Source organism: Mauremys reevesii, unplaced genomic scaffold, assembly GCF_016161935.1.
Source record: "Mauremys reevesii isolate NIE-2019 unplaced genomic scaffold, ASM1616193v1 Contig31, whole genome shotgun sequence".
NCBI lineage: Eukaryota > Metazoa > Chordata > Testudines > Geoemydidae > Mauremys > Mauremys reevesii.
In genome coordinates this window covers 214,553-235,732 of record NW_024100842.1, presented here as the reverse complement: position 1 = coordinate 235,732, position 21,180 = coordinate 214,553, and the positions used below count along the sequence as shown (strand labels likewise).

The window sequence follows — 21,180 nt, the reverse complement described above, 5'->3', positions numbered from 1 at the left end:
CACAGAGGATTCTCTGAAATTTAGTGTGAACCAAGAAGTTCACCTCCTGCATCAGCAAGACAGAGGACCACGGGAACATAAGGAATTTCCATGTGACCATTGTGAGCAAACTACGCACTTTGAGAAGGATTGCTGGGCGCATCAGGTTATTTGTGGAAAATGCCAGAAGAAAGGACACGTCACCGTGTCCTGTCACACAGTTTAATGTCCAGCAACACGGGTAACCATATGTCCAAAAAGACACCTCTGGGGACTAAACCTAAGAAATTATAGAAGTCAGAATTTCATAATGTGGGAAAAGATAAGAGCTCTTGTGACACTGACCAAGACCTTACACTACACGTATTATCAGAAGCTGGAGTCAGAGATAGCATCTGGGTCAGAGACAGCAGTCGGATCTCCAATCAGAGCTGGAGTCAGTGATGGCATCTCTTTGATTATCTTTGGAATTTGGACATTCCATACCTATCGGTATTGTGGGCATTTTATCTTGGAGATCATAGAATTATAGAATATTAGGGTTGGAAGGGACCTCAGGAGGTCATCTAGTCCAACCCCCTGCTCAAAGCAGGACCAATCCCCAGATGCTTAAAGCAGGACCAATCCCCAGATGGATCGTTGCCCGTTACTTTCAGTTTTTGGACCACATCACGGAATTCTGTCATTAGCTGCTACTTGTGTGCAGTGAAGGGCATTGCTATTGTCAGCTCATTCCTATACTATTCAATTTCATAAAAGGACTAAGCATGGCAATGCTGATGGGCTGTCACACCTGCCAAGCCCACCTTCTCATCAATCCAAAGACACTTCAGGTGAACTGTTCTAGCTGAATTTGATGGATAGGTTACCCATCGCTAGCACAGATATCAACAAAGAAACCACTAAGGATGATGTGCTTTCTCTTGTGAAGGGGATGGTACTACGAGGTACAGTGTTCGATCAAAAGAATCGCTACTTTACACAATTGTGAATTATCTGTGAATCATGGTTGCGTTTTATGGGGAATGCGAGTGATCATTCTGAAATCACTTCAAGCTAAGGTTTTGGAAGCTCTTCAAGACAGTCATTTAGTCATTGTATGAATGAATGCCATAGCTCGGAGTCCAGTCCGGTGGCTGGGGAACAACCAAGACATTGAGATGAAGGAAAATCCTGTACTAGGTGTCAGCAAATTCAGCATGATCTTGGACCAGCTCGTCTACACACTGGGTTGTGGCCTGATTCTGTGGACATGTTGTGGTGGAGTAGGGGCTGTCGAGATAGGTAAGAGACAGGTATTCAGCCTGTAACATGAGCTAGGCAGGGGGGAGGTCGACACCTCTGCCCGGGAGCTAGACAAAGGAAAGGAGCTGAGTGGAGAGGGTTGGGTCAGTTTTCGGTTTGGGAGCTGGGTGGTGGGTTTGCAGGGGAACCTATGCTGGGATCCAGACACCTTGAACCCCCAGAAAGGCCAGATTGAGAGCTCCTGGCTCTGAACACGAGCTCTGCTGTATCCTGTGCTCCTGTTGTCCAATAAACCTTCTGATTTACTGGCTGGCTGAGAGTCACTGTGAGTCCCAGGAAGAGGGTGCAGGGCCGGACTCCCCCACACTCCGTGACACATGTATTCATGTGGATTTTGCTGGACCTTTAGATTATATGGTTTTGGTCATAGTTGAAGCCCATTCAAAGTGGCCAGAAATTTTTAGAATTACTTTTACTATAGCTAACAAGACCATTGGATGTCTTTGTACCTTGTTTAGCTAGTTTGATTTACTGTTACAGTTGGTGAGTGAAAATGGACCTCAGTTCTGTTCTGAATGATTTCAGAGGTTCCTAGCTTCAAATGGAATTCAGCACATACGCTCAGCGCCTGACCATCCTGCTACAAACTGACTCATCAAACACTTCGTACACACACTTAAGCATGCCTTAAAAGCTAAAAAGTCTATTCTAAATCATCAGCAAAAATTGGATAATTTCTTGGTAGTCCATAGGAACACACAACATGCGACTGCCCAGGAGTGACCTGCAATACTTTTCTTAAAGGTATCTTTGTGTACCTGTTGGGACCTGCTACGTCTTTTACTGCCTCGTCTGTAGCCAAATCCTAAGCTATGCAATTTGTTTGACAATGTGAAACTTGTCATCATTCTTTTCAAGTCAGAATCTTAGTGTGGACTCACAACTATGGCTGTGGAGCAAAATGGGAATCTGGAGAACTTGTAAAATGCATGGGAACTGTTTCATTTGTGGTAGAGCTTTCCAATGTGGGCTTTGTTTGTTTTTGAGAATGACATGTGGACCAGTTGCTGCCTCAACTAGTACCAGAGTCTGGGGATGCTCCAGTCGGACTTTCTCTTCCTCCAATTGGAACCTCCTTCCATTACAACTCCTAATTTTGATGACTTGATGGAAAAAAACATTGGTACCAGATCAAGTTGATTCCATGCCAGATCCAGATGATTCCTTACCACCAACTGTCCCTGTTGTTCAGGACACTGTCACACCACCATCACTACGTTATCCCAAGAGAATGAAAACCAGTTGTGCACTTGAACGTATACGTTGTTTAGTTAGTGAGTTGCTATTCCAGGGCAGAATAATCCCCCACAATTTAAGAGCCGGTGGTAATCCCTAATTCTTAGGCCATGTCTACACTACAAAGTTTGCTGATGCAAGTTACACGGGCATACAGCCGCCACAGTTAATACATTGCTTGTGTGTGTTCATACTTGGCTCCTTGCACCAGTGCTGTGCATACTCACCAAGAGTGCTTGTGTCAAAGCACAGGTCACTGCACCATGAGTAGTTATCCTCTGAGGAATCCACCACCATTCAGCGTGCTGTCTTTTGGGTAGGTTTGGCAGTGCATGGTGGGGCATAAATAAGTCACATGTGGATGACTGGAAGCAAGAGGTCAGCTTCCCACAATGCAATGGTATCTATTCCATAATATCTCTAGCCCATCATTTTTGTGCCTATTTTCAGTTTCCCAAAATCCCATGCTTGACTTGTTTCTGTCCACCATCTCTGACAGAAGCATGGAGCCAAGTATGAACCTGCACAAGCAATGTATCCACCGAGTGGCTGTATGTTGATGGACGAAGAACTCCCAAGACCATGACGATTTCTTGGAGGACAGATTGCTGTCGGACACAGCGCAGACCAAATCACGGTTGTTGGCAGAATTCACAGAGCAGATGCAGATGGTGGAACGCCGCTTCTGGGCCCAAAAAATGAGCACTGACTGGTAGGATCACATCCTCATGCAGGTTTGGGATGACGAGCAGTGGCTGCAGAACTTTTGGGTGCACAAGGCCACATTCCTGGATCTGTGCGCCAAGCTCACTCCAGCAATCCCACACAGGGACACCACCCTGAGAGCTGCACTGACAGTTATGAAGCGAGTGGTGACCACACTGTGGAAACTGGCAACACTGGATTGCTACTAGTCAGTAGAAAGTTATTTTGAAGCTGGAAAATCCACTGCGGGTGGAGGGCCATTAATAATCTTCTGCTACACAGGACTGTGATGCTTGGCAATGTGCAGGACACAGTAGATGGCTTTGCAGCAATGAGGTTCCTAAACTGTGGTGGAGCTATAGATGGCACACACATCCCTAGTTTGGCCCCAGAGCACCTTCCCACAGAGTGCATCAACGGAAAGGGTTACTCTTCCATGGTCACGCAACTGCTGGTGGATTTACCAGGGACACTTCACTGACATCTGCGATGGCTGGTCAGGGAAAGTGTGTTTTTTGGAACCTTCATAAATAAACCAGAGGAAGGAACCCTGGTGGCCATTGTAGCTACACATATATCAGCCATGGCGCTCACAGGTCAGTGCAGGTGAAGCTGTGGTTGTCCATACTTTTTCCTGGTGTGGAGTGGTAGGGGTAGGCGTGTGGGCCCTGAGGCCATGTGGAATGCTGAGATGGGTGTAGGGAGGTGCTATGCTGCAGTTCTCCACCAAATGCAATGGCAGTTCAACCTGGACGTCCACAAGAGTCGGCAGCATCTGCATTTCCTGACGGAGAAACACCATTATGTCCTGTGTCATCACCCTCTAATTTTCTTGCTGGGACCCTGGGCCTTTCTCCTCTCCATTTTTCTCCCCCAGCCAGTCTGCAATCTTTACCCATACAGATTCCTGCTGAGGGCCATCTGGACTCAGGTATCCTCTTGTTATATCACAGTGGCCTGGGCCAGCGCCCTCATCACCAGGGGCGGCTCTATAAATTACGGCGCCCCAAGCAGGGCAGCGCGGTCTGCTGCCCTTCCCTGGTCCCGCGGCCGGGGCAGAAGTGTCTGCGGCTGGTGCGCTGGTTCGCGGCTCCGGTGGAGGAACTGCAGGCATGCCTGCGGGAGCTCCGTCCCAGCCGCGGGACCAGCGCGCCTGCCGCAGTCATGCCTGCGGAAGCTCAAGCGAAGCCGCAGGAAGAGAGAACCCTCCGCAGGCATGCCTGCGGCAGGTCCACTCGTCCCGGGCTCCGGTGGACCTCCCACAGGCATGACTGCGGAAGGTCTGCCGGAGCCAAATGCCGCCCTGCCGGGACAATGCCGCCCCATGCGCCTGCTTGGCGCGCTGGGGTCTGGAGCCGGCCCTGCTCATCACATCATCCATTTTCAGGAATGATCTACCTCAGTGGCTCTCAAACTTTTTTACTGGTGACTCCATTCACATAGCAAGCCTCTGAGTGTGACCCCCCTCTTATAAATTAAAAACACTTTTTTATATATTTAACACCATTATAAATGCTGGAGGCAAAGCAGGATTTGGGGTGGAGTTGACAGCTCACTACCCCCCATATAATAACCTCATGAGGGTTCCTAACCCCCAGTTGAAAACCCCAATCTGTCTCATGCCTGGGATAGTCCACTGCATTAAATCCCACCCCTAACACCATGTGTGGCAAGGTGTAAGAGCCAGCAGAGCTAGAACCTAGGATTCTAGGGGCTCTGCACCACTGACACCTCCGCATTGCCACTGGGCAGTTACAGAAGGACCCTGTGAAGTTAGGTTAAGCAGGAAATAACTCCCAGTAGGGCCTGAGTGGCGGCTCCTCACAGCCCACTGATTGGCCGATACCAGTATATAAACCAGGAAGCCATGACTAGGAGCTGTCTGAGCAACAACACAGACTGAGTGCCTGCTTCTGCTCCAGACTCTGCTTGTGATAGACCCTAGACTCCGGCTTTTGACCCTGGTTCATCCTCAATTTTGCTATTTGATTGCTGTCTGTAACCTCACTCTCAACACCAATCTGGTAACCTGACCCTGCCTGCCTCCTGACACCTCTGGCCTGTCTTGGACTCTGACCTCCTGATATCTGACCTGGCCTGACTCCTGCTCTGACCACTAGGTCAGACTGCCCACATTCTGGTCATGACACAGAGAGTCAATGTCTTCCTCACTTAGCTGCTTAAATTACCAAACTCCCTCTGGGGTATGATAAAGCACAAATTCTAGTTAGCTCTGACTGGATACTGATGGATGGGCTGGGGGCTGTAGCCTGATTTGGGGTGGGTTAGTAGGGTTGGTGGAATTTATTCACTTAATTTAATTTTATTTGATAATTAATTTTCTAATTAATTAGTAATAATAATTATTAGATATTAATAATGTGGGTATGGCTCGCCAATGTGTATGATCAGAAGATAAAGTTCATCCTGAATTAGGCTTCACAGAGTTTATAAAAGGAGCTTCGGGGTATATGACAGGAACTTACACTGAGACAGAAATAGTTATAAAGACCTTTTATTAAAATCAATGAAACAATAAGTAAATGTAAAAATGTTAAAACAGTTTGAGATTACAAAGTTACAAAATATCACAGTTCTTTAAGAGATATATTTATGATAATACACTGTTATAAACTTACTCTGTGCAGTAGCACTTTGGGTGTTGTTTACACTTTTGATAGAGGAAGTGGATAATATGGGTTTGACTTTAACCCTACATAAACTAGGTGCTTTAAAAAGTAAAGCAGAAATTAGATTTTTTTATACTTACAGCTTTGAAAAGAAATAATACCACGGCCTATCAATAGTTAATAGCCTTTGTAGATGGGTAGCATCGATGCGTAGATGGGGTGGAGGTGATGGGTAAACAGGAAGAGATAGATGGGTGTATCGCCTAACTAATGGTGATTTGTTTCACTTTTTATAGAATATTATTCGGAAATCCTTCCTCCTATGCCCAAATTTCGTCTTCCCCCCACAGAAATGTTAGGGTACACCTGCCTCATAGGCTAACATGTGTGTGCGTATGAATGACAGTTATGTACGCATTTGTGGTGTACTTGTTAGATTTGTGGGCAAAAATCCCTTTTCCACCCTTTACTGTTATTGGTTCAGTTAAAGGTCTCCAGACATCTGCGTAGGTAATTTGTCTTATTACTTTTTTGAGTAAGGGTCCCAAAGGTTGCCTTCAGCGTCACACAGGATGTCTGACCTGGAGGTATTTTCCTAGCATTACAGCTATTGCAAATCTATAAATCTATAAGCCTATTACATACTTAAATTTATCAAAAAGACATTTTATACAGACCAACAGACTAATCCTCAGGGCTACAGGGCTGATAGCTCGGCCTCTGACTTCCGTGGCAGCTGAGGGAAAGGCGGTTGGCAGGACAGCCTGTCTTGGTGGAGGACAGGGCAGGACTGGTGACTTTGCAGCAGGGGCTCCATTTTTATTCCTTCCTAAAAGGGTGGAATTACAGGACTGGCTCCATCTCTTAGCTCTTTCTAGACTTGCCTTCAGCTAGGAAGAGTATATAAAAGAATCCTTGAGGGCTTGCTGCCATGGAAACAGATTAAGATTATGTTTGTTACTGGGGGCTGATCTGAGGGAATATTTCATAGCTCCAGAGACTGGGCGAGCTGGGGGTGGGTTCAGAGAGACCCCTGGGCTGTCCCAGTGCATGACTCAAGTCTCCTTCTGCTTTGGGGTATTGTATGTAGTTGCCAAAGACATTACTTCATTGTAATAAACGTGTGTGTGTGTGTCCTCACCACTGCCCTGTGTTGGATGGAAACAGAACTTGCCATGTGTGTGTCAGCCTGTCTACCAGAGACAGCTTGGGTGTTGGGGACCCAAAAGCAAAGGCCCCTTTTGAAATGTCAGAACCACTTGTCCAAGGTCACATGGCACCTTAGTGGCAGATCTGAACCCAGGTCATGCAGCTCCCAGTGCCAGGTTCTAATCGCTATACCGTGCACCGTTCCCTGAGCTTGTCGCAAATCTTTTGTCTGCAGTCAATAGATTTCAACATCATGATATTCCATGCACACAAAGGTCTATAATATCCCAGGTCCTCTGTGTTCCTGTTTGTAAAGATAGGTTCTACGTTGGCCCTTCTGCAGTCTTCTGAGACCTCACCACTCCTCCAGGAGGTTTCATAAATAATTGTTAATGGATCTAACATTGCTTCAGGTAGTTCTTTAATTACCCTAAGTTGAATTTCATCAGGCCCTGCTGACCTGAATACATCTAACTTACGTAAAATATTCTTTAACCCATTCTTTCTCTATTTTGGCTTGTATTCCTTCCCTCTTGTTAATATTAATGGTGTTCAATATCTGGTCTAGTGAAGACTGAAGCAAAACAGGCATTAAACACCTCCGTTTTCTTGATGTGATCAGTTAGTAACTCTCCTTCCCCACTACGTAGATGACTTACTGTTACCCAGGTTTCTTTCAACCCAAAGCTCTTGGTAACTTGTACTCTGTGCGAGGTGGTGTCAGGAAATAAATCAGGGGAGACGTGGCTGTCTGACCGATAGATGGCTGGCACAAACAGGACAACACGAGTGCTTTCACTTAAAGCTAAACTTTCTTCTTTGAGTGATTGCTCCTATGCATTCCAGTTAGGTGTGCGCGCCGCGCGTGCACGGCATCTCGGAACTTTTTTACCCTAGCAACCCCGGCGGGCCGGCTGGCGCCCCCTGGAGTGGCGCTGCTATGGCGCTAAATATATACCTCAGCCGGCCCGTCCGCTCCTCAGTTCCGTCTTACCGCCCGTGACGGCCAGTTGGAACTGTGGAGTGCTCTCTGTCCTCCACAACCCTAGCTCTCGCTACTTTTTCTTGTACATAGTTTGTTTAGTGTTAGTATAGTTAGTTCAGTAGTTAGTTAGTTAGTGATTTAGGTAAGGATAAGGGGGGTATTTCCTCCCTTCCCTTCCCCGGTGCGGGCTCATGCCCAAGGCACCGGGCTTTAAGCCCTGTGCAGCGTGCCAGAGGCCTATGCCGGTTGGTGACCCTCACGGCTCTTGCCTCCGTTGCCTGGGCGAAGGACACCGCACGGACAAGTGCGCTATCTGCTCGGCTTTCAAGCCGCGGACCCGTAAGGAGCGAGACATTCGCCTCAAACAGCTCCTTATGGAGGCGTCCCTCCAACCCCCGGCACCGCCCGCGCCGGCACCGAGGGCTTCATCGGTGCAGAGTGCACCCGCGGCACCGAGCCGTTCCGGCACTGCGGCCCCGGTACCTAAGCCGGCGGCCAAGAAGACCCGGCGCCGCTCGCTTTCACCTTCAGAGAGTCAGCAGCTGGCGAAAGCAGTGGCAAAAGCCCGCACGGAGGACGCCGCGAGAGTGGCTGCGGCCGTGCGTAAAGCGTGCCCTGGGCCCTCGACTCCGGCACCGCAAGCGCCATCGAGTCCGGCATCGCCGCGCTCCCCGGCACCGACCGTGGTGGAGCCAAGGCTGCCGTCAACGCCGGAGACGTTCTCCTCCACGCGTGAGCTAATCCGGCTCATAGAGGCACCGAGCCTCCAGCCCCCGGCACCGCCGGTGCGGGCTGTGGCATCAGTGGGGAAACCGGCCAAAATGACACGGCCGCCCTCTCTGGATGAGCGGCACGGAAGGCGGTCCCGGTCCCGATCCCGGTCCCGGCGCAGGTCGCCGTCCCGTCGTTCGGGATCTCGACGCCGCTCCTCATCTCGGCACCGAGCACCATCCCGACGCCGCTCCTCATCCCGGCACCGGGCACCATCCCGCCGCCGGTCTGAGTCCCGGTACCGTTCTCAATCTCGGTACCGGTCGTACTCCCGGCACCGATCCAGGTCCAGGTCACCGTACCGACGGTACCGCCGGAGATCTCCATCCCGGCACCGTTCACGACACCGCGACTCGCGAAGTCATTCCCGGCACCGCAGATCCCGGTCCCGGTCGAGCTCCCGGCGCCGGTCGAGCTCACGGCACCGCGGTGGCCGACGGTCACGATCGCCGTCCAGCCGGCGCTACTCATATCGACCCTCGGCTCCGTCGGCGGAGGGACTCCCGTCCTCAGCGGTTCAATCCCTCGGCGCCTCGGCACCGCCTTGGCCATCCCGCCCAGCATCGGTGGCCTCCGGTGCAGATGATACCGCCCACCAGTTGCCGACCCCGCAAGGACTCCATCATGAGCAGTGGGGCTACTGGGTCCCCTGGGCGCATCATGAGGCGCAGGGCACCCCTTTTCCTTTGCGGGATGGGACCACCGGGACCAGGGTCCCCGAGGCGACAGTTAGCCGGCCGCCTCCCTCTCCTCCGCACGAGCCCTCCGCTCCTACGGACCGCCAATCAGCCACTCCGCACGACAAAGCGGAGGCTCAACCACCAGCCCCGGTGCCAGAACCAATCGGGCAGGGCATCTCTTCATCGTCCTCGCCGGATGAGGCGGTGGCAGGTGCTGTGGCCAACGAGCCCCCGCCCATTGACCTTCGGGCCTTCCAGGACCTGCTTCGCCGAGTGGCGGCGGCCATGGGTCTCCCCGTCGCGGAGGTCCAAGAGGATGAGGACCCGATCACCAATGTGGTGGGCGCGGACACTCCCGTCCGAGTGGCATTGTCCTTCGTGCGGACAATTCAAAAAAACGCCACTACGCTCTGGCAGACCCCCGCTTCCATTCAACCTACAGCACGCGGGGTCGAGCGTAAGTACTTAGCCCCCCCAACGGGCTATGAGTACCTCTACTCCCACCCTACCCCGGACTCCCTGGTCGTTCAATCCATTAACGACCGTGAGAGACACGGCCAACCTGCCCCAGCGCCCAAATCCAAGGACGCCCGACGCATGGACCTGCTCGGCCGTAAGGTCTACTCCGCAGGGGGCTTACAAATGCGGATTGCGAACATTATGGTCCTTCTCGCCAGGTACGTCTTTGACATCCTGACGTCCCTGGCGAAGTTCACAGAGCTCCTGCCATCAACATCTCGCCAGGAGTTCTCGGCCTTGTTGGAGGGAAAAAAGTCCTCCAGGTCCTCTATCACGGCCGCCCTCGACGCCGCGGACTCCGGGGCTCGGACCTTGGCATCTGGCGTGACGATGAGGCGCATCTCCTGGCTGCAATCCTCCACCCTGCCGCCGGAGGTGCAGTATACTCTCAGGACCTCCTTTCGACACCCAGGGTCTGTTTTCCGAAAAGACGGATTCTCGGATCCAGACCCTGAAGGACGGTCGACGCCATCCGCACGCCGGGATGCACACGCCGGCGACACAACGCAGACCCTTCCGCCGCAACCTCCCGCTACCAACAGCGCTATCGGCCGATGCTAGCCGGCGATCGCCCAGAACCGCCGCCGCCTGTCGGGCAATCAGCAGAACCAGGGCAGGCCTCGTCCAAGGCTCCCAGGGGCCAAGTCCGCTTTTGATGGGACGCCGAGGACGGCCCATCTCTCTCCCTACCGGATCCTTCCCCATTATTTTACAACCGCCTTTCCCATTTCTTTTCGGTGTGGTCCCATTTGACATCGGACAGCTGGGTGCTGCAAACAGTCCAGTCGGGATACCGCCTTCAATTTGTTTCGCCCCCGCCGTCCCACCCACCCTCCCTGTCCCTCTTCAGGGACCCCTCTCACGAGCAAGTCCTCTTACAAGAGGTCCAGACTCTGAGCGTGGGTGCCATAGAAGCAGTGCCTCAAGACAGGCGGGGCAGGGGATTCTACTCCCGTTATTTCCTTATCCCCAAAGCGAAAGGCGGGCTACGTCCTATCCTGGACCTTCGCGAGCTGAACAAGTTCCTGCTCAAGCCCAAGTTTCATATGGTCACCTTGGGACCATCATTCCCTCCCTGGATCCGGGAGATTGGTTTGCCGCCCTCGACATGAAGGACGCTTACTTCCATGTCGCCATCTATCCTCCTCATCGACGTTACCTCCAATTTGTGGTCGGCAACGCCCACTACCAGTTTGCGGTGTTGCCATTCGGTCTCTCCACCGCGCCGGGTCTTTACCAAATGCATGGCGGTGGTCGCCGCAGCCCTCCGCCGTCGTCAGATCCACGTGTACCCGTATCTAGACGACTGGCTGGTTCGCGGACAATCTCGACAACTCGTGATGGGCCAGATGGCAGAGATCCGGTCCCTCTTCAGGCGGCTCGGCCTCCTCATCAACGTCGAGAAGTCCACTTTGATCCCTTCTCAGCGCGTGGAGTTCATCGGAGCGGTCCTCGACTCCACCATAGCCAGGGCCTGTCTCCCTCGTGCCCGCCATCAAACGATGGTCACTCTCATCATGGACCTAGTCACCTTCCCGACCACGACGGTGCGCTCCTGCCTCCGCCTCCTGGGCCACATGGCGGCTTGCACGTATGTGATCACAGACGCGTGGCTCCACCTCCGCCCGTTCCAGTCCTGGCTGGCGTCGGTGTACCCGCTCGAGATGGTGGTGACGGTCTCCAGAGCGACCCTCGAGTCCCTCCGATGGTGGCTCGACCCGGAGATCGTGTGTGCCGGGATCCCGTTCCACCCTCCGCGCCCGTCCGCCACGCTCACCACGGACGCCTCGGCACTCGGTTGGGGGGCCCACCTGGGCGATCTCCACACCCAAGGCCTCTGGTCGACCCAGGAGCTCACCCTGCATATCAATGTCCGCGAGCTGCGAGCGATCCGTCTAGCCTGCCAAACTTTCTGCCCCCATCTGCAAGGCCGATGTGTGACAGTATTCACGGACAATACGACAGCAATGTTCTACGTGAACAAGCAGGGCGGAGCGCGCTCTTCCCCCCTCTGCAGGGAGGCGATGCTCCTGTGGGACTTCTGCGTGACCCACTCCATTCACCTACAAGCGTCCTTTCTTCCGGGAGTGCAGAACACGCTGGCCGACCGGCTCAGCAGGTCGTTCCTCTCACACGAGTGGTCCCTCCGTCCAGATGTCGCCCACACAATCTTCCGGAGGTGGGGGTTTCCCCAGATAGACCTATTCGCCTCCAGGGAGAACAGGAAGTGCCACCGGTTTTGTTCATTCCAGGGTCGCTCGCCAGGCTCCCTGTCCGACGCCTTTCTCTACCCCTGGACGGATCGCCTCCTCTACGCCTTCCCTCCAGTTCCGCTCGTGCACCGAGTGCTCCTGAAGCTTCGGAGGGACAGAGCCCACGTCATTCTCATAGCGCCGGCCTGGCCGAGGCAGCACTGGTACACCCTGCTGCTCGAGCTCTCCGTTCGGGACCCCATCCCCCTCCCGTTGTGGCCGGACCTCATCACCCAGGACTTCGGCAGACTCCGCCATCCGAACCTGCAGTCCCTCCATCTTACAGCTTGGTACCTGAGTGGTTGACCCACGCAGAGAGGGGCTGTTCCGCGGCAGTTCAGCAAGTCCTCCTTGAAAGTCGAAAGCCTTCCACTCGCTCCACTTACCTCGCGAAGTGGAAGAGGTTCGCGCTTTGGTGCGATCAGCGATCTCTGAATCCATTCGTAGTTCCGGTACCTACCATCCTCGACTACCTTTGGTACCTTAAGGAGCAAGGTCTTGCAGTCTCCTCATTGAAGGTTCACCTGGCAGCAGTGTCTGCCTTTCGTCCATCGCTGGAAGGTCGGTCCATCTTCTCCAACCAGATGGTTTCCCGCTTCCTTAAAGGCTTGGACCACTTGTACCCGCCGGTGCGGCGTCCTGCCCCGACCTGGGATTTGAACCTCGTCCTGGCCAAACTGATGGGTCCCCCCTTCGAGCCCTTGGCCACGTGTTCGCTACTCTACCTCTCCTGGAAGACAGCTTTCCTCGTCGCCATCACATCCGCGAGACGAGTTTCTGAGCTTCGAGCACTAACGGTGGGCCCACCTTACACCGTCTTCCATGCAGACAAGGTACAGCTTCGGCCACATCCGGCCTTCCTCCCTAAGGTGGTATCGGCCTTCCACCTCAACCAGGAGATCTTCCTCCCGGTCTTCTTCCCGAAGCCGCATGCCTCGCCTTGGGAACAACAGCTTCACACCCTGGACGTCCGCAGGGCGCTTGCCTTTTACATTGAGCGGACGAAGCCTTTCCGGCGTTCGACCCAGTTGTTTGTCGCCGTCGCCGACCGCATGAAGGGTGAGCCGGTCTCCTCCCAGAGAATTTCGTCCTGGGTCACTGCGTGTATTCGGACCTGTTACGAGCTTGCTCGCGTGCCGCCATGCCGCCTCACTGCTCACTCGACAAGGGCGCACGCCTCGTCGGCCGCCTTCCTGGCCAATGTTCCGCTCCAGGACATCTGTCGAGCGGCCACCTGGTCTTCAGTCCACACCTTCGCCTCCCACTACGCGTTGGTGCAGCAGTCTCGAGACGACGCAGCCTTCGGCTCTGCGGTATTACACTCCTCCACGTCTCACTCCGACCCCACCGCCTAGGTAAGGCTTGGGAATCACCTAACTGGAATGCATTGGAGCAATCACCGAAGAAGAAAAGACGGTTACTCACCTGTATTAACTGTTGTTCTTCGAGATGTGTTGCTCCAATCCATTCCAGACCCGCCCTCCGTCCCCACTGTCGGAGTAGCCGGCAAGAAGGAACTGAGGAGCGGACGGGCCGGCTGAGGTATATATTTAGCGCCATAGCAGCGCCACTCCAGGGGCGCCAGCGGCCCGCCCGGGGTTGCTAGGGTAAAAGTTCGAGATGCACGCGCGCGGCGCGCACACCTAACTGGAATGGATTGGAGCAACACATCTCGAAGAACAACAGTTACTACAGGTGAGTAACCGTCTTTTACTTAGTCTCAAGCACTTGCACACATCCACAACAAGATTAGTAAAACACCTTCAACCCTTGATAATTACCAAAGCTGAGTGTGGCTCTCGAGTGACACAGCAGCAGCCTTCCGGTGGCCAAATCTTGTGTCTGCCGGTGGGGACCGCAAGATGTATCCAGAGGGAGAGTCCAAAGAGAGTCCAACTATCTCAAACCTTTTCCCCTTATTTATACTTTAGTAATAGACTGACATGTCCCTTAAAGAAAACTTGTTAACTAAGCAGTTTCAATGGTCAAGCAAGAGGTTCCTCCTGATTATTGATTAACCAGGTGCCAGTTTTTCCAAAGTTTGCAGCCTTGAGGCCCCAATAGACATTCCTGGGGCACATCCTGCTCTTTTAAAATGCATATATCAGCAACTTCAACACAATTCTTATCAGGAAGGACGCGGGGTCAAGCTGCCCTTTCTGAGGCACCCAAAACCCCCTCCCCTCCTGTCTTGGTCAAGCTGAGACTGCTGACTAGGCCGCTTTTAACAATAAGCCATAGTGCTTTGCCAAAATCTCCCATACACTACACTTTGCTTTGTCATTCTCTTTGCTCCTAATATATTTAAAGAATCTCTTCTTGTTCCCTTTTGTGTTCCTTGCTATTTAACTCATTTTGTGCCTTAACGTTTCTGATTTTGTTTCTACGTTCTTGTGCTATTCTTTTGTACTCCTCCCTAGCAATTTGTCCATGTTTCCTTTTGTAGGATTCCTTTTTATTTTCAGTCTCCTTGAGACTGCCAGCTCTCCTGAACTCCTTTTTCCCTGAGGTTTTCTCTCCATAAGCTCCCAGTAAGGTCCTACAATAACAGGAGCAGAGAGAATTCTCTTATGTCTCCTCCTCTAGAACATCTGGAGCAGAGCTGCCCTTGCTGCTTGCACAGCTAAGGTTGCTGGTTGCTGCTTTCAGAGCTGAAAGTTAACCCTTTGAGTCCATGTGACTTGCCCTGCCACACTGACTGCTGAATTGAGTGTTCTATGTTTTACCTGCTCTGATGCACTGATTACAGGACTGACTGTTAACTGTGTTTTTACCTGCTGTACCACAGTCACTGTAGAACTGGATGTTCTTAAGTTTTCTTTCTTTTCTTCTCTCTCTCTCAAGCAGTTGGGAAAGGGTTAAGTAGTATTCTAGGAAGTGTCATAGGAAACCTTATGTTAAGGGAGGAGCTGAATGAGGCGGAGGAAAAAGGATCAGCCTGAGAAAGAAAAATCTGGACGGTGAATCCATCTCAACCCACTGAGCTCCCCAGTTATTGAAAGGTAAGACTTGTATTGACTATTACGGATAGCTGTCTTATAGTCGGGGAAATGACTGTATGAATGCCCTCTGCTGTTAAATGAAGGTTTCAAAGAAGACTTCGACTCTGTATAGTCAGCCACTCCACCACCAAAGGTTAAGCCCTTGGGAGAATCCTGGATGAGTTGGTAACACTTACTTACCAATTCTCTGTTAAAGTCTGCTATTTTAATTCCATGGCCTTATTCTGTGACTCTCACTCCTTCCTTTCCTTTCAGTCATGAATTCTATCATTCCATGATCAGTATCACCCAAATTGCTTTCCATCTTCAGAGTCGCAAACAATTCTGCCCTGTTAGTCAGAATCGTCTAAAATGGCTCCCCGTTACTTCCTCCAATTCTTGGAACAAAACATTGTCCCCAGTACATCCCAAGAACGTACTGGTCAGATATCTAGGTAGTTAAAGTCCCCCATTAGTACCAGGGCTTATGTTTTGGATATTTCTGTTGTTTGTTCTAGAAATGCCTCATCTACCACCTTCTGATTTGGTGGCCTATTGTAGGAGGCCGACTGTGACATCATCCCTAGTTTTTACTCCTTTCATCTTTACCCAGAGACTGTCAACTCATCTGCCTCCCACCTCTTTCTGGACCTCAGAATCTGTATATATATTCTTGATGTACATTGCAACCCCTCCTCTGTTTGTACCCTGCCTGTCCTGCCTGAACAAACCATGCCTCTCTATACCAACATTCCAGTCATGAGTCTTATCCCACCAAGTCTCTGTGATGCCAATTAAATAATACTTTAGCTGATGTACCAATACTTCCAGTTCTTTCTGTTTATTCCCCATCATTCGTGTATAGATATCTAAGATACTGATCAGATTCCTCCATTGATTTCCCTCTTGTAGTTTCTATGACCCTATTATAATTTTCCATGTCCCTCCCAAAATCTAACCCTCTGTTAAAGTCGCCTCTTTTTAATACTTACTTGTGGTGTTTTGTCACCTGCCTCCTTTGAGCCCAGTTTGAAGCCCTGCTCACTAGGTTGGCAAGTCAGAGACTCAAGATGCTCTTCCCCATCTTGGTCAGGTGGACCCAATCTCTTCCTAGCAGACCACAGCATCCCATAGTTGAGGGAGCCAAAGCCCTCTCGTGGACACCATCTGCACAGCGATGCATTCATCTCCAGGAGGCACATGTCCCTGCCTGAGCCTTTACCCTCAACCAACGGGATGGATAAGAACCAGGGGCAGCTCTAGACATTTCGCCGCCCCAAGCACGGCGGCATGTCGCGGGGGGCGCTCTGCCGGTCGCCGGTCCCGCGGCTCTGGTGGACCTCCCGCAGGTGTGCCTGTGGAGGGTCCGTGGTCCCGAGGCTCCATCGAAGCCGCGGGACCAGCGGACACTCCGCAGGCAGGCCTCCGAAGGCGGCCTGCCTGCCGCCCTCCCGGCAAATGGCAGAGCGCCCCCTGTGGCATGCCACCCCAGGCATGCACTTGGTGTGCTGGGGCCTGGAGCCGCCCCTGATAGGAACAGAACCTAAGCCCCTGGTCCCTTCACCCTAGCTTCCAGAGCCCGGTAGTCATTGCTGGTTTGCTGTGGGTCAGACCTGACAGTATTATTAGTGCCCATGAGTATGAGCAGCATGGGGTAGGGATGAACCATAGTTATGGGTTTAACGTGGTTTCTTTTAAAAGCTAAAATTTGCATCCTTTCTAAAACCTATGTATACATGATGACACACACACAATGGGTCTCATTCTTCACCCTTAGGGAGCCTTTTCATTGACTTCAATGCAAATAGGATGAGACCCCTGTATTTCTATACAAGATATGTTTGTAAAGTATTGTTGTGGAAAATTTACCACATGGTTGATTTTAGATCAGACAGCCTGACACACCTTTATTTCATACAAGCATATATGCAGGGAGAGTGAGCATGGCCCCACACTGCTCTACCCTTTACAAATTTCATCAAGCTTATAAAGGCTAAAACCACAAACTATAATTCGATACATTGCCTTATTTGGGATTAATATTTTGCAAACAAGCAAGCCATCTCACTATTTTCCATTTTAGGTTTTTCCTGTTATTGTTCCTTGGCAGTCAAGTTGGTGGTCTGACTGTCTTAACGACCCCTACCTTGCGGTTACATTGTGCAAAGGCTCTTGCCACATTCTAATTGTCACAAGCTGAGCTGGCACATATGGGCCCTCTTTTGTCTCTCTCCCTAGTTCCCCTTTTCCTGGTTTCCTGCTTCTCCAGTGCCCCTTGTACAGATAAACAAGTTTAGCAGAAGTTTAAATCTTTTGCTCTTACATAGCAATTGTTCTAGCTACAGGCCTTGGGCCTGCGAGGCAAGAGGGGGTTAAGGTACACTCAAAATTCTGGGCCTATAAGCGGGGTGGGGGGATATTTTCCCTATCAGTATCTTTATCACACCACATTATGAGAGCAAGGTGTTTTTTTCATATTTAGTTTTAATTTTTGTTTGTTTGTTTCTTGCTTTGTGACTCATAAAAGATTAGGGTTGGAAGAGACTTCAGGAGGTATCTAGTCCCACCCTCTACTCAGAGCAGGACCTATCCCCAATTCAATCATCCCAGCCAGGGCTTTGTCAAGCTGGGCCTTAAAAACCTCTAAGGATGGAGATTCCACCACCTCCCTAGGGAACCCATTCCAGTTCTTCACCACCCTACTAGTGAAATAGTGTTTCCTAATATCCAACCTAGACCTCCCTCACTGCAATTTGAGACCATTGCTCCTTGTTCTGTCATCTGCCACCACTGTGTCTAAAATAAAAAATCTCAGGGCCAGATTCTGCACACTCTAAAGTCAATGGGAATGAGATCTGGCAGTTGCTCATCTTAAAGGCATTGCCATTTCTTGCTTTTCTCTCTTTCAGTTCCTTTCTTTCTGTTCTTCTGCCACAGCTGCAGACAACAGTGACTTTGCATATAGAACATTTCAGGTTCTAACAAGTGTGGTGTTACCAGCCACCCTGCTGGAATGCAAATCTTCTCCCCTTCCTGTTTCACTGTTTGTTTGGATGGTTGCCTGAGCAAAGGAGGCTACACTCTGTTTTCTTCTGCTTTTGTTTCTGCTCCTGTGTACCCAGCCCATCTACTGGAAATGCTGCTGAGAGCTGCGCCTGGGCTGCTCCAGGGCAGCACTGGAATTCTTCCCCTGGGACAATAGAGAGAAAATCCTGGCATATTTTTGCAATGTTGAAAATGTGTCTCATGCTTCCTGAACAAGGCATGGAGGCTCATGTGGAGCCCCATGTTCTAAAGCAGTGACTTCAACAAGCATTTTCATAAATCAGGAGGGAGCACTACGATCCTGTGGTCTGACCTCCTCCAGGACACAAATCATGTTCCTAAGGGTCTCCTTGGGTCAGTGCTGCCCCGGGTTGTGGGAGGTAGGGAGTTATCATTGGGAGGCCGACTGGCAGAGTGAGGACCATTCTTCACAAATGTGATAGCCTATATTGCCTCTGAGGTACTCTTTTTGCTGATTTGTCTTTTTAAGACGCCAGTGTCTGGCAGCAAATCCCCTGCCTGTTTGATTTTTGCCACTAGTTCATTCCAGGCTAGGTGTCCTATGTTCACAGCCCCCATGGTCATTTTTGTCTGAGAATTTAGTCCTGCATAGGTGCTTTGTACTAATTTGGGTCCCTGATACTGGAAAGTGATAATCCCATTCTCTTCTGTCTGGGGTAATGAATCAGAGAGAGCTGCCAGCATCTTTTTTCAAATTAGGTAAGCTTCTGGGGCTTCTCTTGGTTTCTGCTCTTCCATTATACAGATGCTCCTCGGGTTATGCAAGAGCCAGCTTACACAAATTCACACTTACAGAAAAAGTTTCATAAGCCAGAAATAGGATTTTCGAGTTGTGGAAATTTTTGCGTAATGTATGGGCATACGTTTCCAAAATATGCAAAATTGAGATACACAAGGCTTTCCGGAATGTAATGATTGCGTAAGTTGGGGGATGTCTGTATATAGTTTCTTGAGGGAAGAAGCGGGCAGTAATATTTTAAGAGCACTTATCATACATTCCTGGGGTCTAGTGGCAGTCAGCTCCCAAGGACCTATGCCTATGTCTAGAGCACCTGCATCACAAGGAGAGGGGCTTAACTGAGCCAATTGGGTTAAGCCCATGCCATCAGCTGAAGGGTACATTTGCCAAATGCGAGCCAGCCATGCCACGGCAGTGTCACGGTTCAGTGGCCCCAGTCTCTCAGCAATAGCCTTGGCCTGACTAGGAGACCATCTTACTACGTCTGTGACCAGCTCCGTTGTGGGAAGATCGGCTTCTGCAACTATGTGCTTAACCTCCCTTGTGGAAACAGGGGCAACATTATGCATGTGTGGCCAATCTGGGTTGAATGGGTTTTTGGGGTCAGCATCAGAGGTTATTTCTTTTTTCCAGGGGGCTCCAAATCGCAATCCTCTCTCAACCTTACAGCCACTACCACCCCCTTATGGGTGCTAAGTTGGGCACACAATTTACTAATCGCTGCCTCACACTTCTGCTGGCCTGCTGCTGCCTTAGTCTCATCTACAAGAAAGCGAGTTGCTGCTCTTGCTTCGTCTAACAAAATCTGTTTGTGTGTTAACTCTTTCCTATACTGTTCTGCATTCCTGCTGGCCTTGTCTTGCATATTTCTAAGTACAGTCACCATTTTAAGCTTTTCTGCTATAAATTCCCACCCATCTGTCTCCCATTTGTTCAAACGCTGTTGTAACTGCTTTTTCTCCAGCTCCACTTCCCGCCTTCCCTTCATCATTTCAAGCACGTCCAGACATGCATAAAATAACACCCAGGCAGCAAACACACAGTCACAGTATTGCTCTAAAATCTTTACTTTTAAGGCGCAACTCCTTATTGCACAGTTCTACTGTTATTCTAAGCATGATTCTTACCTTAAAAATTACAAGACGTTCCCAAATAGTCTATGAGAGAGGGACCTCGCTAAAGGAGCATAGCCTGAAAAAGGAAGAGACAGTTTGCTCAGGTCCGTGCCTCAGTTTCCCCACTCCACAGCAACTACTCAACAAGTACCATGTGATTAGGGTGACGTGCTGCCCGCGTTCCTCCACCAATTTGTTACCAGATTTGCCTGTTACTTTGGGGTACGCTCATTTATTAGTGTTACTCTTCTGGGGGGTGGGGTTCTGTAATTCTATCAATGTTCTGCTTGTGTCACTTGTGTTCTCATATGGAGCTCTACTCCCTTCTGCAAGTTCCCTCTCAGTGGAGCTATCCTGCAGGACCTATGTTCCCAGGGCTGGGTTCTTCCAGCCCCAGAATCAGACGAATATACACACACACACACATTAACAGAGCACGTCTGAGAGGACCAGGTCAATCAGCACTCCCAAGCTGTCACCCTCAATGTTTGACACAAACATGGGCGCCAGGTTCTAGATCCGTCAGTTCTGTAACAGTGACATCTGTTATAAAAGTGTTTGTAAGCTCCTTTTGCTTTTTTTAAAATCTGATTTGGCTATTTGTTTCATGTCTGGCCATTCTGGAGGTAGAACCTTTCCCCCAGTTGGAACAGCAGTTCTGAATTGTTTTCTCATCAGTTGTTGTGCTGGACTATATCCATATTGGTGTTGATGGCTAGCACAGAAGACAACTTATTTCTTCCTACTGCTGTTGGATTTTCTCAGCTGTCTCAGCCTCGACCACTTGCTTGTAGGGAATGTGGGCTGCTACTAATATAACCAAAATCATATTTCATTTGGACTGACTTACTGTTGCGGTGAATTTTGGTTCATTGCCATCACTAGTTGTTCTGGAATACCAAAGGGAGCAAAGTGCATTTCAGTCCGCTACAAACAGATAATGATATACTCTGAATTCTACAAGTCTGCAGCTAGTCTCTTTCAAGGTCTGTCTTGTAGAAGTGTTGCTATTCTACATGGTTCAGCATTGTCTCTCAAGGTTATTGGTACTGAATCTCCTTTCAAAAG

The 21,180-nt window shown here is 50.6% G+C and overlaps 1 protein-coding gene across 3 annotated transcripts in view; it reads left to right on the top strand.

Annotated features, from left to right (window-relative positions):
• Positions 1 to 21,180, top strand: part of LOC120393801 (nuclear GTPase SLIP-GC-like) — a 303,315-nt gene that overhangs the window by 194,027 nt on the left and 88,108 nt on the right. The window contains exon 1 of one of the 3 annotated variants that reach the window (XM_039518288.1): positions 15,126 to 15,213. The exons of 1 other annotated variant lie outside the window; for it this stretch is intronic. The gene's annotated coding sequence lies outside the window, so the exon portion shown is untranslated. Of the gene's footprint in view, positions 1 to 15,125; positions 15,214 to 20,240; positions 20,335 to 21,180 lie in introns of those variants that run through there. One more of the 3 variants, XM_039518290.1, reaches the window with a different exon arrangement.